The sequence below is a fragment of the Crassostrea angulata genome, chromosome 8 (genome assembly GCF_025612915.1).
Source record: "Crassostrea angulata isolate pt1a10 chromosome 8, ASM2561291v2, whole genome shotgun sequence".
NCBI classification, from domain to species: domain Eukaryota; kingdom Metazoa; phylum Mollusca; class Bivalvia; order Ostreida; family Ostreidae; genus Magallana; species Magallana angulata.
In genome coordinates, this window is record NC_069118.1 from 20,419,475 (window position 1) to 20,442,141 (window position 22,667).

At 33.9% G+C, this 22,667-nt stretch overlaps 1 pseudogene; it reads left to right on the forward strand.

The window, feature by feature from the left end:
- Window positions 1-22,667, forward strand: part of LOC128160773 (multiple epidermal growth factor-like domains protein 6) — a 44,065-nt pseudogene continuing 21,398 nt past the window's right edge.

Consider the following 22,667-nt stretch of genomic DNA (forward strand, 5'->3'; position numbering starts at 1 on the left):
ATGGTGCCCCTGTCCGGACACTCTGTGTACCACCTATATGCTGTCACTGTGTGGTTCTGTCTGCTGTCAGTCTCTCAGGCTGAATATGGTGAGTAAACATAACGTACAAGTTCATTTTAACAATAATAACGTACATGTAAATATGCATTTGAGTGTACGTAGTTAGACTTGCAATGTTCAACGTGTGAAATAATCGAATAGACTTCAACTGTAAACTTGTGAAGAGAAATGTTTACAAATTTTGTTGTCATTATGGTTAAAACACAAAAAACTGGATGACTAAACTCTGATAGTCCCGTGATTAAAGGTACTCGGCTTTACAAAAAATGCATGAAACATTTGTCTAAAACGTTTCAAGTAAATGTATAAGCCCCGGTCACACTATCACGATTTAGAGCTACGAGCTATCACGAGTACTGGTGAGATATAACTCGACAAAACTCGGCGAGTTTGATGGTGTTTTGATGACATGGACATCAGTTCAACTTTTGCTCGAAATCACTTCCACACTGACACAACGTCTCTTTAATGTATGTCACAGGAAGACTAGACAAGTTAGTGAGATAAGTTTTGTGCTTTTGAAGGTCAGATTTAGACGTTTGCTTAGATTTGAGGCTCGTGATATGAACTTGATTGTCAACTCTATTCTTTAAGCGTGTGTTTTACACAATATTTGCTTTAAAATGAATGAGGGAAATTTTGATCTGTTTGATGATGATAACACCGACAACCATACTTGTGATTATGCAGAATCAAGACCTAGTGGCTATCAATTGAATGGTGTACTACTACGAAATGACATAATGCAGCATTTTGTTCAATTAAATTGGATTTTAGAGTTACCCATTCAACAAAAGACATGCTGTGTTGTTTCAAAAACAGAAAACATATGTTTTTTAAAAAGTGTTTATGCACAATTTTGTTTAACAAAATTTATCAGAAAATAAAGTTACAAAATTAAAAGGTGAACAAATTTCATGAACATGATTGTCTGTAACACTTTACATTGTATAACATGAAATTAGAATAGCTTTCCTTGATGCATAATAATAATAATAATAATAATAATAATAATAATAATAATAATAATAATAATAATAAAGCTTAAGGCAATGCAAATTACTCGTACATGCATCTTACCAAATTGACGGCTTAAGGTGCCTCACTACACCTTGAAATAAGTTCTCAAATCAGCATGATTATAATAGAGAGCATGATAAATAAGAAGTACTTATGTCAAATAGGCGAAAAAAATGTGCAATTTTGGATAAAAATGATATTTTCTAAAACTTCATTCAGTAAACATAAACGAAAGCGCAAGGCGGATTCGAACTCATGATCTACAGTTCACATGCCTGATGCTTTAACCACTGAGCTATGACGATATATACTTCTGAATCGATTGATACAAACAGTTTAACCAAATATTTAAAGCGCCATCTTGTGACCTAGTGTCTTAAAAAGTATACGTCTAGGTGTAGTGAAGTACCTTAATTTAGATAGCTTTTCAATTATTTTATTCAAAACAGCATTTTTCGATTCCTGCATTTCCCAGAGAGTATTCAGAAACTTGTCTTTTCTTTCTTCTAAGATTTTGCGCAATTCCTGTTTCGTTTTTCTTCCTCCTTTTTTCTGGAGACGGAGTTTCCTGTATTTGCCATCCTCTTCCTCATCTGATTTCTTGAATGCCATTTTTTGTAAGAGAGCCTCTAGCTGTTACTGGAGCTAATGTTGGGTCTTAAGCAAAAATTTTTTCCATTTTTTTTCACGGAGGAAAGGTCGTGACCTTTTGTTTCCTGATTTGTTTGATTCCAAAACATATTTTCTGTATCCGCTTTTCAAAGTATAAAATCTCTCTCTTGAATGGATACTTTTTGGTCAAACTTTCAACATTACCGAGGTATTCCATGAGGGATGCATTTTCTTTCATATGGTAGAAATATTTTTGAATGCCTCCCGTGTAATCCTCATAATCTGTAAGTAAAAAATGAAAATTCATGTTAATATGAAGTTTATTACTAACACACCTGGCATTGATGTTTCTTTTAAACGATCTAATATAACAAGCCTTTCCTAATAATTATCTACAAGAAAAAGAGACCAAAGCAATTTCATATTCAGTTTCTTCATACAGAAATTTGTAGAAATGACAGTCAAAATGTGGCAGAAATAATTAAATAGGTTATATATATATATATATATATATATATATATATATATATATATATATATATATATATATATATATATATATATATATATATATATATATATATAACCAAAGTAACACATTTATTACAAGTTATATCAAGATGGTATTTCAAGTTTATAACCTAATGAGTGTTTTTTTACTTAAAGAATATGATTAATGTATGTGTAAAAATTGAGAATCGTAGATCTATGTTATAGTTCTGTAGTCTGTCACCAATCGTGCACGTGTTGTATATGCATAAATCATCAGGAATTTCTACAGTCAGATCATTTATAGCGTTAAAAGCGTTCATAACAAATAATCATACCAAGGATTCCCCCGATTCTAATCCCCATTTTCAGGAGTTAGAATCAGAGGAATCTCAGATTATATCTACCCATATATTTGCCTATGAACATGAACACCGTAGCTTAATTTGACAGTAAAAATACTTTATAAAAACTTTGCTCACAGAAATGCATGCTGCTGCCGACTGTTTGACTCAAATTGTTTGTTTTCTGTCGTCTTTATGAGTTACAATTAGAAAAAAATCTTCGCCGATGCCCAGTGATTTCTCCAGTCTCGCCATATTGAACTTTTCTGACGACGTTACGCTTTACACTTGCCTAAGCTCTAAGTTGCCGGTAGATTTGATGACCTTGTTTAAAATCGAAAATACACCGATGGTACACGTTGGTAACCGATTGCAAACATTTGCATCCGTTGGTTAACTAATATACCAATGGTAACAATCTGTTGAACCCTGATACATGTTGCACCTAATTACTGTCATATCGATCCAATTTTAAGCTAATTTTGTAAGTATGTGCAGTAAGTATAAGTAATGAGGAAATAAAAAATAGGTCATTTTGGATGAAATAAAAAAGAGATAAAAAAAAACCAGTTAAAACATAAATGCAGATATTGCATATTGCCAAACCATTAAATTGGAAAATGGGAAATTACACATCTACAAACAGAGACCGGGGACACGGATACAACGTTTGTTATTAAAATGCAAAATAAACAAATTTTCAAAAAAATTCTAAACCAGGAAAAAAAACCCCCAAAAGTAAGATAACAACAAGATACAAAAGAAAAAAAAAATTAATACTGTATTCATCGTTAACACTTTTGACTAAATTAAACACAAATTAAATGTTTCAAACTGATCAATTTTCTCCAAAAGTATAGAACGGTTTAGGGGGAAGAAGGTCTATCTATTTTGTAGGATTTTTTATAACTTGGAAATATTACAAAATTCTCATATCACTAATGATGCACACTGATACACAGTGGTGCAAGATATGTATAATTCTTCCTGTGCTCGTCGCTACGGTAGCACCTTAAAACATATTATAAGATGTATAATAATTCGAAAATAATATCCTGCTATCCATACTAAAATAAAACCTGAACACACATATCAAACTGATAGTGTATCAATCATATCGATACAAACGCATGACCTGCTTTCTTATGCAGACAGGCACTAGAACCCGATGTTAATTACGTACTGAATAAACTAGATGTTGTCATTAGACAGTAATACCCGCACCAAGTGTTTACCTCTACATGACACTATCTTGTAGCAGTTTTGGTAAAAAAAAAAGAAAAAAAAAAGGCGGCCACATACTATTTCTTGTGGTTCTTAAAAATTACATTTTCGGCTTTTTATGTACAATCTGGGGTTGAACTAGTTTAGAATAAATTATTTAGCCTATTGTTAGTCTTTGATGAACCTTTCAATAAACCACTACAAATCCAAAGACAAGAATGTTTGACTAGATTCATCCAAAGAATGCCATTTCACAGTATAATTGAATATTACTAACAAAACATTTACCCAACAACTATTTATCAAAGTAGTAAGGGGAACAGAACATACAACACAGCAATTACTAATCAAAGAAATAAGGGGGTATACAATGCGTTATATGGAGACAATACTAATAATTGAACTTCCAAAAAGATTATTGGGCCTTTTTATGTTTCCAGTGTATTTCTTTTCCACACAATAATTATTGAGAAATGTTGGTGTCTTCCGGAACCTGAATGAGACAAATTTCTGCACGGTTGTGTTGGAAACTTTGTGAAGTGATTTTTTTGTTTTTTACTGGGGTCCAAATTTGTCTTCATGCTGTTTTCTTCATCTTTTTCCTCAATTGGAAGTTGCATGGAGTTGTTGTCAGGTAACGACTTAATGTGGGAGGTTGAACATCTGACCCTTTCTCTGTAGGTGTGAGGGTGTAGATTGCTTTGAACCCATGTAAAATTATGAACTTAATATTCACACAACAGTTTGATTAAGTTGATGACTGTAATTCTAGCTGCTTTGTGTCGTGAATGTTGAAAAACAGTGAAATATAAAGTCCTCTTCTTTAATGAGATCTCGGCTATCAGTTTCATACTTGTCTATTTTTTCCCCCTTTCTGAGTTTGCTGAAGGCAGATTCATTTTCAGGTTTTCATCATCCTTTTCTTTTGTTGGATCATTTGGTACATCAAATGATGTACCTTCTCTTCTTGCTGTTATTATTGACCCTTTCTTTGACACAATCTTGTAAGGTTTTGCATCATAAGTTAGGGTGAACTTTCCTCTTTCTGCATCTGATCACATAGTTTCCTTTTTGTTTCTTTGTTGCACTGGTTGCTCAATTTTTTGGTCTTCATGGAGTTTAATTTGAAAATTCTTTAGATCGTCATCCCTATGTTATAGTTTTTCTATATAGGGGTTGCTTAAGGTGTTTGACTTATTCACTAATATTGTTGGCAATTTTGTGTCAGGGTCTCTGTTGAATAACAACTTGTGTGGACAGATACTGGTTGTTGAATGAGGGGATGCCCTATACTGAGGAAGAATCTTCTGCATTTCTTGGTTTCCACTTCTTTTCTTCAATGGTAGTTGTTGTTACTGTTTTCATTAAAGGCTTATTGAAGGCCCCTGCTTGTGCATTTGGTCTTGGCCAGTGTGGAGTAATATTCCTATGATTAAATCTAATGTATTCTGCATTTTGTGCAAATTGTTTGGAGTTGAATGGGCTACCATTATCTGTATTTACAACCTTAGGAATTCCGAATGAGCTAATCACTTTATCTAACACTGGTAGTGTTGCATTGGCTGATAGTGAGAAACCTCTAAGAATTTCGACAACTAGATATCTTGAGTATTCGTCTTTTATTACAAATAGTTCCCAGATAGAGGAGTACCACAAAAGTCTGCACTAGATCGTCCTCAAGGTCTGTTTGAAAGGGGGCTCATTTTAAGTAGTTCTCGCTGTACGATAGGTTTAGCCATAGGCTGACACATTTTCCAATGATTTTGTCAACTTTTTCGTTAATGATTTGAAACCAGATTTTGGAACGGATGAATGACTTTGTTTTCATGATTCCTTGATGTCCTTTGTGTTCGATAATGATAGCTCGGTTCCTGAGATTTCTCAGTATCACTATTCGATTTCCTCGCAGTAAAATGTTATCGGAATGTACTACGAGTTCGTCTATAGACTTCAAAGAGTACTTATCATCTCGTAGACTTCAAAGAGTACTTAGTTCCAATATGTCAATGTCTTCATTGGCTTCAATTGGTTGACTTTATGCCACTGTCCCTTTCTGGTAAACTCGATTGCTCGTTAGATTGTTTTGTCCATGAGAGTGACTGACTTTATTTCATCAAGTGTCATTGCCTTTGGTACAGATGACTCAAATATAAAGTTTACGTAGTACTCTGCAACATTTTTCTCATGGCCCGATGAGATGCTTCCCTCTCGATGGTGGCGTAAAGGATAGTCTACCGTGTTTTCCTCACCGGGTCTGAATACTATTTTGAATTACTAGTAGTATGGCTGCAGTCCCCATCGTTCGATACGCAGGGTTGGTTCTGGCTTGGTCATTATTTTTCTAAAGGCTTGTGGTCTATGATTATTGTGAACTCCGGAGATCCAGAGATATACGTATTGAGATGTTCACAGGCCAAACGACTGCAAGCGCCTTCCTCTCTGTCTGGCTGTATCTACTTTCAACTGTTGTAAGTGCCCTGCCGGCGTAAGGAACATCGTTATTGCACTGTATTATGGTGGCTCAGAGGCCTACAGGGCTTGCATCCACTATTTTTCTGTTGGTATGGAAGCATTTGAAATACGCGATTGTTGTCTGGTCCGATAGAATCTCTTTCAGATTTTTGAATGTCTTTTAATGAATTTCGGTCCATTTCCAAGGAACATCCTGGTGTGTAAGCCATTAAGTGGGCTCCCAAACAGTTGTTAGATATAGTTCTTGATAAACCAGGTGCTTTAGATAGTCAAGCCAATGAAGATGCAATTTCCTTTACTGTTTTGGTTGGGTTTGCTTCTTTGATTGAGACTGACCTTCTCTGGATCTTGGTAGAATTCTTCCGAGCCGAATACTACTGCAGAGAGTGATATCTTCTTCTGATTGAACTGACATTTTTATACAGTGTAAGTCCGGCTTTTCTGATAGCCTGAAATGTTTGTTTTTGTGCTCTATCATGCTCTTCTTAAGTTTTGCTAAACACGATTAAGTCGTTTTATATATATTATTTGCTTCATACATGTGTTGAATGACACTGCGTATTGCTTCTTGGAATACCTCAGATGCCGAGGATATTCCGAAATTCAGCCTTTTGTATGTGATAAAATCGTACATGGGTTGAAAAGGTGGTGATGTATCTTGAGTCTTTATCCAGTTCTAGGATATGATAGCCTGATGCCAGATCATGTTTGCTGATGAGTTTAGCGCTGTTAAGACCATTAACAATTTCATATAAGGTCGGCATGACGTGACATTCTCTGGCAATTGCTTTATTTGGTTCCCTCGTGTCCACGCAAAACCAGATTTCTTACCCTCCATTTTTAGGTGGCGTAACAATAGGAAATATCCATGGAGTAGGCTGATCTTCAACTTTTTCGATGATACCTGCATCAACCAGCCGTTTTATACCAGCTTTACTTTGTTACATACTTGTAGATGGAAGGGGATTCTTCTGTGTCGTATTTTGTTTATATGCGGGGTGACTGTCTAGTTCTTTAGTATTCCTATGTCATTAAACAAGTCCTGGTATTCCGCTGAGGGATTAGTAACTCTCTTGAGTTTGTTTATTCATTGTGCCAATCCCAGATCTGATGCAATTAGAATTCGGAAGGGATCCGTAGGTCCCTTCTATCAGAGAAGCTTGCAAATATCATGTTTTGTTTTTGTTTCCACATGGATTCTCAAGGTTCCGTATCTCTTCAGTGGATAACCTCCTCCACATGGAATTAGTTTCGGCTCTTTATCCTTTTTCGCTTTGGTCGACCTTATTCTTTTGTATGTTTTAGATCAATTATGTTGATTAATGCACTCCTGTCTATCAGTGAATCAGTTGGTATGTTGTTATGTGCTTGAACCCTTGGCGGTTTTTTTTATCCTTTGATTTTGAGTTTTTATGTTGTACACATACTTACATGTATCACTGTCACTGCTCGTTTCTTCATAATCTGACTTTTGGTTTGTCTCATAATTCACAACTCTCACTGGTCTTGGAGGTTTCACTTTGATTTCTTGAAGCACGTTTGCTTAAAATGATTTGCTTTTCAGCAGAAGTTGCAGATGACATCAATAGCTTTGCACTTGGAGGATCTTTGGGCCCATGTGTGAAATTGATTTCGTCCTGTAGCTCTGTTTTTTTTTTTTTTTTTGCTTTCTTTTCTGAAATCTTCCTATTTCTCCTTTTGGATTTTGTGCTTTTGGCGGTGATTGCCTCAGGGAACCCGAAAGTTTGTTTCCATCTTGGCTGAATATTTCTCTGCATCCTCCATTGACCGGTCTAGTTCGGTTACAGCTTCCATGCTTGTATACTTTTCTGGATCTCTCAAGACTCTCTTTCTTAACTGAGTGAATTGTCAGTGTGATGTTAACTGTGAGCGTATTCGATATTTAGTGTCTAACCAAAACACGTTACAAACCCCAGGCGCAATGTTTGACTATAAAAAACGCGTACATGTACCTAACCAGCAGCGATAATAAGCACTTTTTAAAAACTTTTGAATGAACATCGTTTAGACTTTGAGGTACTAAGGTTGATCCAAAAGTAATGTCACTGATACGATAAAATCGTAAAAAATCGGCGTAATTTATATTTGTATTTATAAATATCGAGAAATTAAACATAATGTAAATCGAGGATATCTTTGGACAGAGTATAGAAAAAGTGGTTTAATGTTGAGCGTCAGATGAATGGCGCGGATCTTGTATATATTGAAAGAGGGAAATATTCGCTTCCGTTCTATTTTCGCCCCTTTCGACCTCTTTGTCAGCGATCGTATTTAACGAGGCCGGGTCTAATTTTTTCTGCCCTAGATTTTTGAATGAAATTTTTTACAAGAATTTCTAGTGAAATAATTAATATTTTAAGATAAAAAAAATAAGACATTAACCACACCGTTTGTTTAAGGGGTCATCTCAAAGTTTGTTAATTCTTAACATAGGACCCTATGGGATTTTGCTTGAAATGTACCAAATTTGCATATTTTTTAAACTTCTGCCCTAGGGATTTCTTTTTTTGTTCTACATATTAAAGTTATTGCTAAAAGGCATCAAATTGTCAAAAAAAGACCAAACTTTTACCTCCTGGTTTGTTCCAGGGGTCTTATCAAAGTTATTTTTTGTACGCCCGATTTCCAAGTTTGTCAGATAATGGCTATTTTTTATTTGACAAAGACGGAAATTGTGATCTTTATTGTGTTATTTAAACATTACGACATATTTAAGTAATAAATAAATATATAACATCACATATTAAGGGTAATTAATATAAAATACATTGTTAATGTCTTGAAATAAATGAATTAAGCGATATTTAGGCGGGTTAAGAAAACGTGACAGAGGGTTAGGCTTGCTGAACCCTCTTCACGTTTTCGACCCGAGCCCAAATATAGCTTATACTTCGAGACATTTATGATTATTCCACAATATGATATCAATTTTACACATCAAACGAGCTATTTTCAACAAATTTCGCTGAATATCTGCAGTTGAAACTATCACGCCATGGCGTCAACAAAGCAAAAAGATGACGTCACAATACAAATGAAACGCTGCGCGAAAGCGTGCGACTCGTTCTGTACTCGGCCTCGTTAAGACTGGGGGAATCCCAATGTTCTTATTAGTTATATCTTTAGTAAACAAGTGTGTCTTGGCGAATTTAAGAAGGGGCGACTCCGTTTTCAGGTGTATAAGGGCTAAAATAACCCTGTTCACAGTATTTATATTACTATGAATAATGATGTATACCTCACCTAAACTTTATTATATATAATTATGTGTAAGAACACTTAGCATCGCTTAATGAGTTTGTATTCATCCCGAAAATTACAAGCAGAGTACACTGTGTGTTTCTCTTCACAGTTAATGTCGCCCTTAACAAACCAGTATACCAACAGTCCCCATACGAACCAGCATACTTCAAACCAGATGACGACCTATATATATCTGACGGTTCAGGGGACAAATCCAGTGGCGACATAATGGACGTAATAGCTGACGGCAGTAAGGCTGTAGACGGACGTAAATCAGATCTAAGTCGTGATGGAGATCAATGCGCTGTATCATATGTTTCACAAACCGCCACCTTGTGGGTGAACCTGACCAGCGTCCACAGCATCCATCACATCACCATCTACTTCCGGACGGACAATGATCTACAGAGTATAGTAACATTTTATTATTTAAATGTTAACCCCCGGATAACATTTTCGTTAAAACTCAAATTATATTTATATCTTCTTAATACCAGTATTTTGTTTGATAATCATCTTTTTCTATTTGATGTTTAAGTTCGTATCACAATTTGACTTTACTCGTTAAAATAGTTATTTTGCATATTTATTTGTTAATTTCTATATACTGCCGTGCACTGTTTATACACCGAAGCTCGGTAACTTTTTGTTTGTTTGTTTAAATACGAATAATTGTTAATTTTTTTATCGCTTGTTTGTGCTTTGTTTAATTTACAATTATATTTAACTATTGAATTTTTTGACATGAATTAATTCGTGATCGATAAAAAATATCGCGGAATTGAGAGCACGTTTTCCAGAAACTTGTACGCTTCATACTTCAAATAAGATAGTGTAACCATGGTAGTTTTCAACTAGATGCTGTCCTGTACCCGCACCATTGTTAGCTCTGATTATTTATTCCCTCTTTCACTCCTCCGAAAAAAAATATTTTCTTGACTAATTGATTGAAAAACAAATCAGATTTTTTTTAGGATTGGTGCGTTCGTTACAAATCGCATTTAATATCCATTCAGCATACAAATAAACGACAACACAAAATATTAGTTAATCTCAAAAATCATATTTTGGTCAAGGCGGGTAGGGAAAACCAAAGACACAACTTGTACTGCTTTGTAACGAACGTCGCATAGATCGAATACTCCCCGGTTAATCTATTTATACTGAGCGTGAAAGCGCTCATGCATGAAATAACCAGTATTGAAGAAAACCAGGTAATACGAAAACTATCGAAAATTATCGAAAATAAAAAACGTAAAGAAATGAATTTATTTTCTCCCTCGTTTCACTCCTCGGAGAATATTTTCTTGACTAATTTATTGAAAAACAAAATATATCTCTTAGCATCGGTGCGTTCGTTACAAATTGCATATACAAAGGAGTATTGTATTAATATAAATAAATACAAAAATTTTACAAACCAAGATTCATTAAAACAAGTAATTTTTGTTCGAAGCTATCCTTAATATATCCGTCTTTGGCTTTGTCTGTGACCCGACGACCAATTATTTTCAACAATCGATCATACACAGTTTAATCAGCAGCAATGACACCACCACTGCGTAAACTATGTAACTCAAATTTGGACATACTAAGGCCAATTTCGATGATAACTATGTTTCTCTAGTTCTCGTATATGAGAGAGGTTTTGATTTGTTAAAAGCTATATATATTTTTGGATTTAAAAAAAAAATAACGGCTGTTAAAAGATAATTTTCGGAAACTTTCTCTAACCATAACATATCAAAATATTTATTCAACCAAAGAACGTTTCCAGTCCTTGCTATAATCACGGAATTTCCTCTTCTATAAATATCCGCTTTACTCATAGGAATGTTGATTTCAATATAAGCATTTTCCTACTTAATGTCACGCATTCTAATATTTGATAACTCACTAAATAAAAAAAATCCGGAAAACCTAAGTAAACACATCTCAAATGTTCTTAATTGCAAATTATTTAAAGGATCTTGGAGTAGAAATCCATTAACTTGCGTAGTACTCGTATATCTGTGATGATAGGCTCCTTTTTGTTGATAGCTTTTTATAACATACGTTTCCCTCCTTCAAGCACTAGTTTTAAAAACTTGATCTAACATGGATTCAAACTTGAAGAGAATTCGTGAGTCCAGAGTATACTGTAGACATATGCTTCAAAAAATGGAAGGTGAAACCCTCTGTTGCACCAAACCTCCCATGAAAAGAGCTACGGTAGATACTGATGCTGGAAGATGTACAAAACAATGCTTCAAACACCAGTCTCTGAATTTTGAGAAATATGTGTCGTATTTCTTGTTCGTCGAATGATATTTTGCGTTTTTCACAGTATGCGGTAAAACATTTACTGCATCTCGTAAATGACGAGCTTTCTTAAACTTTTCAATCTTTAACCATTGGCCTTAAAAGTTCTGTACATTATATAATACATAACGATGTGCATTAGAAAATCATATCAACAACAAAGCAATATAATCCAACTAGTATAATGCACACAAAACGTTACTTATGTAGAATACAAAAGAACAATAGTCCATATACCAGATTTACTAGACCATATACTAGACAATGATTCAAATATCATTTAAAAAAAAATCTTTTATAAATAATTGAATAGCAGTCATTCATTAGTAATACATTACTTCAATACACAAGAGAGTAGCCCTCCTTTTCGAATAGCAGTCATCCAAGCATAACGAATCATTCCAATAATAACTTCTAGTACACTGCTCAGCAGTCAATCGTTGTGTATTAATCTCACACATGCACTACGTATCAATATATATAAACAACTATACCTGAAACAGTCATATACTATACAGTCATGTTTTTATGAATTCATATGAATATACAACTTCAAAATAAGCGTCCAGTTTTAACACTATATCGTTGCTGTAAAATTTCTGAGCTACAAAAATGTTATTTTTATCAGCACCTGGAACGAAAAAATTTGTTCGATGTTTATATTCTATGCTATCTTTAACAAACCACACAAACCCTTGGCTCCTCAATTGAATAAATTTCTTACTGCCCTCCCTATCAAAGAAACCGGCGGCACAATCCAATTTAAGGTTTGTGTCCAATCGAACGCAAATGCATCTACACCGCTTGTTCTAGGTGTCCAAAACAAAGAATAAGATTTGTTTATTTTGAAATTATTGCAACTTGCAAAAATGTCACACGTGTTAGACCCTAAAAACAGTATTAAACATGAAAAAATATGATTGCTCACAGCCCAATCGTCAAAATCAAAAAACATTGCCCACCAAATCCGCTTCTACGTTTTGGTATCGTGAAACCCAGGCTACAAAAAAATATATATTCCTACTCAAAGTAATTGTGAATCTAGAAAAAGCAACAGTTTGTAATTCCGGCTTCATACTGCCTATTTGCGAAATTCTAACAATATTTTGATTATCTTAATAAAGTCTTACAGATTTATTTTCTAATATATCGCAAATTGTTTTCATGAACATTTAAACTGTTTTTAGCTCTCTGAAAGTTGAACTCTGAACTCTGTCCAATTCTTCCCACATAATTTGAATAACTTTATTAGTAATATCAATCATCACTCCACCACCAGCAAAGTCACTAGTATCAGTAAAAACAATGCGTTCTGGCCTCGGGATCATGAAGCCTTTTTAGACTTCAGTCAAAATTTCAGTAATTCATAAAATTAAAATATATCATAGAATTATGCTTAAAATTTGTAAATATCACCCTAATATTGAGATACATTTTAATAGCATTCTATTTTTTCGAAATTTTCAATCAAATCACAATAAGACTGTGTACAAATTTTGACTTAAGTCTAAGACTGCTTCATGATCCTGAAGCCTGGAATACGGTACCGTGGGGAAATAACTCTAGCAGGTATCGATCGGATATGATCCAACCAAAAGTCTAGCTCGCACAACGCGGGAAATGAAATATCAATCTTTTCATCCCAACATGATGCATTCGCAATTAACATAGACAATTGTCTGGTTGTTATTTGAAAAACAGGCCCAAGTGCAAACTTAAATGAAATAAAACTTTCTACAATAGAAGCAATTTCTCTAGCAGAAACATTATCCCTTTCTTTCGTTTTTTTAAAACTTTCTAACTTATGAATAGGAACTTCTAAATTCCATTCAAATCCCAACCAATCATGCTTTTGAACTGGATTCCAAATGCTCTTCTTTTCATTGTCAAGAAAACCAGCATGCAATAAATCTTGTTGCATATTCTCTGACATTAAAATACAGTTTTGATTCGAATCACACACCCAGCCATCATCTAAATACATAATTACACCATGCGCTTTTGCTCTGCAGTGCAATAATAATGGTCTTAAAACTTTTGTAAAAAATATAACCAGCACTGCTGAGACCAAAGAGGAGGACTGTAAAAACAAAGTAACGCTCTGAACCACTAAAATTCCACCGAAAACTTAAATATCTAACAAAATCTGAATGAACATTTATGTGGTGATATACCTTGTCAATCGAATTTAATCATGAAACAACCTTTCTTGACAAAATTGTGACCCTCTAAAGAACCTTCAAAGAACTTTCTCTTTACAACAAATGGGTTAAAGTGTCTGATATCAAGAATCAATCTTGGCTTTTTATTCAATGGCGCTAGATAGACAGTCAGTGGGTTTACACAACGGGGCGGTTCTTTAACAATTCTGTAATAGCCTTTTCAACAAAAGGGGCGCTCTGCAGTGCTAGACAAAAACACACTTTCAGGGTGTGTGTAAGGAATTTTATGACATTCAGTATACAATCATCAGGTTTTATAACATTTTTCCAAATTACAAAAGAATTTTTTAAACGATTTCTAACTAAAATGCTAGATTTTAACACAGAGTCAGATTGTAATCTAATAACTGATGTATATCATGATACTAAACGTCACTGCTGATTTGCTATCAATGTTGGGACGAGTGCAGATGATTGTGGTTTCTGTTTACTGGAACTGCTGAGTGTACGAGCAGAATCTGGCGAAGAGACCCGGAAGTCGACAGAAGAGGCAGACGATGTTTGCGTTCTGTGCTTGTAAAGGTTTTCTGTTGTTGGGGAAGTTGAATCTCGGCACGAACTGCGGACGACTGTTGAATTTTGCACTCCCAAGAAAAAGCTGCTGGATGGATAAGCCGTCGAACATCCCCGTGGTTCTCTGAAAACCCGGTCTTTCGTACGGAGATTGTCGCTTTTTGTTTTCGGTTTTTGAAATGGCAGAACGTAGTCTGGCGGCATCCTCACTGTTGTCAACAATGTCAGAATCAACATACTCCTTAACGATCCCCCAGCCACGTTTATCAGCCATGTGTAGAATTTTGTCTCTCTGAGGAATGACCTCTTTCTCCGAAGAATGTAAATCAGTGATTCTGCTGAAGTCGCCATCTATAAGTGTCTGTGAACGAAGCTCTAAACCACGCAGTCTTACCTTGTTAAAGTAATACTGAATTTTCTTCCCTTCCCCTCGAAACTGATTGTCTGGATGCATAATGTATGTCACTGAATAAAGAAAATAAAATTAATTACTAAAGTTCAAAACATTCGTGGTATGTTTTGTTTTCGCTATTAATGGGACGTTTTGCGCCATCACATAAATGTAACCCCCTGGATACACCACAGAACGTGCAGCATAGGAATAATAAGAACGAAATACTTTAATTCACAGAGGTTTAAAGAAGATAGATATCTTGCCTCTTCAATTACAAATAATGCACCCCCACCGATATATCATTTCGCAAGAGGATGCTCTGCTTTGCGATGCCCTTGCTAATCTAGCTTCTTTTATCAGTTCATCTTTGGTCGTGATTCTTTTGTAGAGTTTAATAATTCGCTCGCAAAATTCGTCCTTGGATTCTCAGTGCACGTCTCCAATACAACAGACAAACTACTAGGAACTCTCTGTTACAAGGACTACACCTTTACACTAAACACCATTCCTTCTGTCTTTACCACCACCTGTCATGTACATGGACAGTACGTCATCTACTACAACGAGAGACTACCAGGAGTTGCCTACCCTGACGAATACTCTAATTTAGTTGACAGCGCCCTCTGTGAAGTGGAGGTGTAAAGTGAGTGTTTCTTATTTCTAGAGTTCAACTTTGAATAATGATGCTGTGGATGTACATTTGTCATACAATTTCAATGCACATTTAAAGCAGCAATACCCCGTCCAATGACACGAGTTGTTTTGGTAAGATTTTAAAATTAATTTTTAAAATCCTAATCTAATTAAATAGAAATAGCTGAAAAAATCTTATTCAAACTCAATTTTTGCCATAGAATGCAGAATTGTTGTAGCACTGATATAACCACAAACATGCGCTTTTATCACATCCCCTGTATCATCGGCTGCTTTTCAAATTCCGAAAACCTGGATTCTCTGTTGTCAAAACCAAGGCGCCATGTCATAATCAATTTGATATAGATGTCGTAACAATCTTTTCCGAAACATGTAAGATTAACAGTTTTTTCATTTAAGAAATTAGTTTAATAATTTTTGTTTTTATCAACGTACAAATGTATCAAAGAAAAAAATGACAGGAAAAGTGCATTATTTCGCTTAACGTTTTTTGAAGTCCAAAAAAACGTCAAGTGTTATTCCAAAATAAGTTTAAATAATACATAATAATTTAATTCAAGCGGCTAGCAGGAATACACATAGCATCAACAACTTTCAAAATGGAGTTTTGAGCTGAATTAAACGCAAAATGAATTAAGTAATATGAACCTGCTTTACTTGGCTGCAAGACTATTTAAACCTGGATACAGTAAAACAGACCGATGCAAAAAACAAGATGTAAGAGGACACGATCGTGGACAAAAAAGCTTTGACACATTCGGAGATTTTTGTAAAGTCGTTCTTAAAATCGTTCAGGTTTTTGTTAATTCGTATAACTCAGAATTATTCGCATTTTCTTAAGTCGTACCAAGAATTATTCGAATTTTTTTTAACCTTTTGTTCAAGTTACCCTTGTAAGCCCTATACCAAAATTATGCAATTCATGGCCCCTTGGTCAGGTTATCTTAAACAAAACATGTTTACTAACAACATTATTTTAGTTTAACCGTTAAAACATATACACATAAAACATAGCTTGAAAGTTAACAACTATGGGTAAATTTATTTCTATCAGAGGTTTGTACCTTTTCAATATCAGGTCTTGTACTCTATCATCATTTTTAAGTTTTTCACAAAATTAAAATTATAGGTTTCATAGTCCCGTTTTAAAAGATTTCAGGCAAGGAGGTGGTTATTGCTACAATATCATAACTTTTCTACACCAGAAAAAAAACTTAATTAAATGCATAAATGAGCCTCGACAAATTTTTGTATGGGCCAAGATACTCTTTGCACCTGTTTCGAGTAACAGAGGGTGAATGACTCTTGTCCTCAAACAAAGTGTGCCTACAATAAGGTATACAGTAACGGTTGTTTGCTTTCAGTTCAGTACATACTTTTTCATCATTGTCTTTAATTTAAAAAAAAACATGCATTAAAGATAGAACATTGAAATAAAATACAAAATGCCCAATTCTGTATTTAAAAAAGATAAAAAGGTCTTTATACAAACCAATAATTAAAAAAAAAAATCATGCCAACTGTTTGAATTGAACAAGCTTACAAAAGAAACTAAAGATATGCGGTAGGTGCAAGCTTTGAAACCAAATGAGGTATTCAAACATTCAAGGTTTAACACGTATATATAAATCACTATTATTTGAAAAAAGTTTTTAAAACAAAATTGTATGTTTCTTGCAAATTTTGACCCTCAGGGCAAGGATGCCCTTTAAAAAAAAGAACCTTCTGAATCTATTCCTTTGATCAAAACACATAAAATTATCCTGATAGATTTTTAGGTCAAACGTTATGCTGATATAGACAGTTTTAAAGCAAAAATTATGCTTCAGACACAATGTAGGTTAAATGAAGAATAACAAGCGCAATAATATGCTAGATTCTAAATGAAAATTCGAAAAAATAATAGATAAGTGTACAGTAAATATTATCATTTTTAAAGGGATATTTCCTGGAATGCGATCTCCATTAGAGGTCATTTCTTTTGTTATATACAAGTGATCCTTTGAAGAATTACAGTAATTTTTATGTTATATGTATTTCAGATGATAACATATCCTTGTTAATAATGTATATTGGTATCTTTATTTCAAGCAATTAACTTTATATTAAGCCAGCGTTTTTAAATGATAACTAACAAAAACAGTCTTTCCAGAGCCTTATTCGTGTTGTCATTCAAAACACCAATGTTTTTACAATTCCCTTTATCATTTTTTCTTTGGAATTAGTTAATTATTGAATTAACATCATAAAAATATACATTTTTTAGGATTTGACCGGTAAATAAAATCGCTCTCTGAATGTGTTCGGCAAACATTTTTTTTAATTTTCGTTCCATTGTATAGACCAACTGGTAATGTTTAAGTAAACAATGTGTGTTTTTAATAGCATGTGGTCTAGGATATTATGGTGCTGAATGTCAACAAGAATGTGGACACTGCCGTGACTTAACTGAGTGCTTCCACACCAACGGGTCATGTTTAACGGGATGCGAAGTTGGTTATCATGGGGAAACATGTAAAGCACGTGAGTTGAAATATAATTTATTCGATTAAAGAACCAAAAAACTACTTTTACTTATATTTTAGTTGGCGAAATGGCAGGCATCCGTTATATATGTAGGTAGATTTTGATTACTACATTATATATTAACTTAAGCTTGCCCACACGGATTCTTTGGACTGGATTGTGCTGACAGATGTAAAGATACCTGCGATGGTTGTAACAGATTCAATGGTTCTTGTGATTCTGGGTGTAATCCTGGATGGCAGGGATATGACTGCCAAGATGGTACTTTATTGCATACACAGTTTATTATTTGAACTAAGTCGATCGGTTGAAAAAAGATATATTGATATGCTTCAAATCTGTTTAAAGTTTATAGATAAACAATCAATGTGATCAATAATGACACACAGGTATAACTATTAAAAATATTGAAAGATTTAATTTAAATGTAAAGATAGCCAGTCAGGTTTGTTTTGCCAAAAGAAATGGGTCATTATATGAAGCTGTTTATTTGTTAGATAGCGATAAGTACTTTTAAGTTTCATATTATTAAAATCCAATTTTAGAAATTAAGGGTAACGTTGCTAACTTCTAGATACTAGATATTAATTATAAAATGACTTTATTTTAAAAGTAAAATATATATAAAAAAAATGCAGATAATTCAAAATACATTTATACATAGATTTTTGCAAAATATATCGATATGGTCTTTTTGCCCTACTACCGCTAAATTGAATATGAGAAATTTAAATTGGTTTAGAAAATGCAAAAATTATACATAAATAAACTATTCCGATTGGATTTTTTCTATTAGCGTTAAAAATCAATTATCCGCAAATGTATCCTGCACATTCGGAATTTTAAAAATAAATAAAGAAAACAAATTTGCAATTGCAAAACTTAATGATATTTTTTTAAAGTATGAATTCACGGTTTATAATGGACAAACTCTTCCAACTCAATTTATACTTATATAAATTGGTTGCCATTTAATTTATTCTAAAGATATAGTTTTTTAAAAAAATTGCCATTACTTAGGAGGTTTTGTTTACAGCAAAACAATTTTTCTCTCACCAGCTTGTGACCAGGGATCATTTGGAGATAACTGCCTTCAAAAATGCGGGCACTGTCGTGACGTCAACCAATGTTCCAATATTAATGGGACTTGTTTGACAGGATGTGATGCTGGTTATCAAGGGGACTTGTGTAAAACACGTGAGTAGTAACGTTTAACAAGGTATGAACTTCAGATCAAACCTACCCTTTACAAAATATGCTACATTCTGAATTAAAATTCGAAAAAAAAATAGATAAGTGTACAAAGTGTAAACATTATCAAATAAACTTTGTTTCTTAAAAGGGATTTTTCCTGGAATGCGATCTCCTTTAGAGGCCAATTCTTTTGTTATATACAATTGATCCTTTGAGGCATTGCAATAATTTTTATGTTCTATGTATTTCAGATGAAAAAATATCCTTGTAAATTATGTATATTGGTATCTTAACGTTTAGCAATTTACTTTATAGTAAGCCAGCGTTTTTAATTGATAACAAACAAAAACAGTCTTACAAGAGCCTTATTCGTGTTGTCATTCAAAACACCAATGTTTTCACATTACTCTTTATAATCTTTTCTTTGGAATTAGTTAATCATTGAATTAACTTCATAAAAGAAAACATATTTTAGGTTTTGACCGGAAAATAAAATCGCTCTCTGAAGTTGTTCGGCAAACATTTTTTTTTCGTTCCTTTGTATCGACCAACTGGTAATGTATAAGTAAACATTGTGTGTTTTTAATAGCATGTGGTCAAGGATATTATGGTGCTGAATGTCAACAAGAATGTGGACACTGTCATGACTTAACTCAGTGCGTCCACACCAACGGGTCATGTTTAACGGGATGCGAAGTTGGTTATCATGGGGAAACATGCCAAATACGTGAGTGAAAATATAATTCATTCAATTAAAGAACCAAAAAACTACTTTTACTTATATTTTAGTTGGCGAAATGGCAAGCATCCATTATATATGTAGGTAGATTTTGATTACTACATTATATATTAACTTAAGCTTGCCCATACGGATTCTTTGGACTGGATTGTGCTGACAGATGTAAAGACACCTGCGATGGTTGTAACAGATTCAATTGTTCTTGAATATGAGAAATTTAAATTGGTTTAGAAAATGCAAAAATTATACAAAAATAAACTATTCCAATTGGATTTTTTTCTATTGGCGTTAAAAATCAATTATCCGCAAATGTATCCTGCACATTCGGAATTTAAAAAAAAAAAATAAAGAAAACAAATTTGCAATTGCAAAACTTAATGATATTTTTTTTAAAGTATGAATTCACGGTTTATAATGGACAAACTCTTCCAACTCAATTTATACTTATATGAATTGGTTGCCATTTAATTTATTCTAAAGATATAGTTTTTTAAAAAATTGCCATTACTTAGGAGGTTTTGTTTACAGCAAAACAATTTTTCTCTCACCAGCTTGTGACCAGGGATCATTTGGAGATAACTGCCTTCAAAAATGCGGGCACTGTCGTGACGTCAACCAATGTTCCAATATTAATGGGACTTGTTTGACAGGATGTGATGCTGGTTATCAAGGGGACTTGTGTAAAACACGTGAGTAGTAACGTTTAACAAGGTATGAACTTCAGATCAAACCTACCCTTTACAAAATATGCTACATTCTGAATTAAAATTCGAAAAAAAAAATAGATAAGTGTACAAAGTGTAAACATTATCAAATAAACTTTGTTTCTTAAAAGGGATTTTTCCTGGAATGCGATCTCCTTTAGAGGCCAATTCTTTTGTTATATACAATTGATCCTTTGAGGCATTGCAATAATTTTTATGTTCTATGTATTTCAGATGAAAAAATATCCTTGTAAATTATGTATATTGGTATCTTAACGTTTAGCAATTTACTTTATAGTAAGCCAGCGTTTTTAATTGATAACAAACAAAAACAGTCTTACCAGAGCCTTATTCGTGTTGTCATTCAAAACACCAATGTTTTCACATTACTCTTTATAATCTTTTCTTTGGAATTAGTTAATCATTGAATTAACATCATAAAAGAAAACATATTTTAGGTTTTGACCGGAAAATAAAATCGCTCTCTGAAGTTGTTCGGCAAACATTTTTTTTTTCGTTCCTTTGTATCGACCATCTGGTAATGTATAAGTAAACATTGTGTGTTTTTAATAGCATGTGGTCAAGGATATTATGGTGCTGAATGTCAACAAGAATGTGGACACTGTCATGACTTAACTCAGTGCGTCCACACCAACGGGTCTTGTTTAACGGGATGCGAAGTTGGTTTTCATGGGGAAACATGCCAAATACGTGAGTGAAAATATAAGTCATTCAATTAAAGAACCAAAAAACTACTTTTACTTATATTTTAGTTGGCGAAATGGCAAGCATCCATTATATATGTAGGTAGATTTTGATTACTACATTATATATTAACTTAAGCTTGCCCATACGGATTCTTTGGACTGGATTGTGCTGACAGATGTAAAGACACCTGCGATGGTTGTAACAGATTCAATGGTTCTTGTGATTCTGGGTGTAACCCTGGATGGCAGGGATATGACTGCCAAGATGGTACTTTATTGCATACACAGTTTATTATTTGAACTAAGTCGATCGGTTGAAAAAAGATATATTGATATGCTTCAAATCTGTTTAAAGTCTATAGATAAACAATCAATGTGATCAATAATGACACACATGTATCAGTATTAAAAGATTTCATTTAAATGTATAAATAGCCAGTCAGGTTTGTAAATGTTGTTTTGCCAAAAGAAATGGGTCATTATATGAACACTCTAAAAAAAGTTTTACTTAGTAATCATTTTTTACTTAAAATCATATTAATAAGTAATAGGTAATTACTTAACATTTACTTACAAGTTTAAAACAATTACTGAACTTCATGTCAATTACTAAATAAAAATATTTTACTTACATTTACTTAATGTGTAGAAATGTTTTACTAAGTAATTCCTTTTTACTGATTATTGTTATGAAAAAAGGGACAATCATTTACTAAAAACAAAAAATGATTTACTAAGTAATTCCTTTACTGATAGCGAGCGCAGCTCGCCGGCGCACAGCGCCGGCGCGAAGCGAGCTCTACCGGCAAGGCGTGTGTGAATAGAAAATTCGGACTAGTTGCACATTCATTCAACGGATTTTTTTGGCGTCAGTAAATCGGACCAGTAATGCATCGTTTTAATCGTCCCAGTAGTTCCCTGTAATCATGGCAATTTTTATCACTTCACACTCTCACGAGAATCAGCAAGACAAATTTAGACAGTAAAAACAATAACGATGTAAGCGACATACAGTCAATGTTACCTCTAAAGTTCACCTCAGTACACTTTCAATCAAAAATAATCGTGTGACGTCACAAACGTTTACACATTGATCCGAGGCGAGTTCAACAGAGCAAGCGCTCGCGAGCGCTCGCCAAAATTCCCTATACCCGCAACACAAATTTTGGCGAGCGATCGCGAGCGCTCGCTCTGTTGAACACGCACGCCTCCGATATATTCTTTCAGA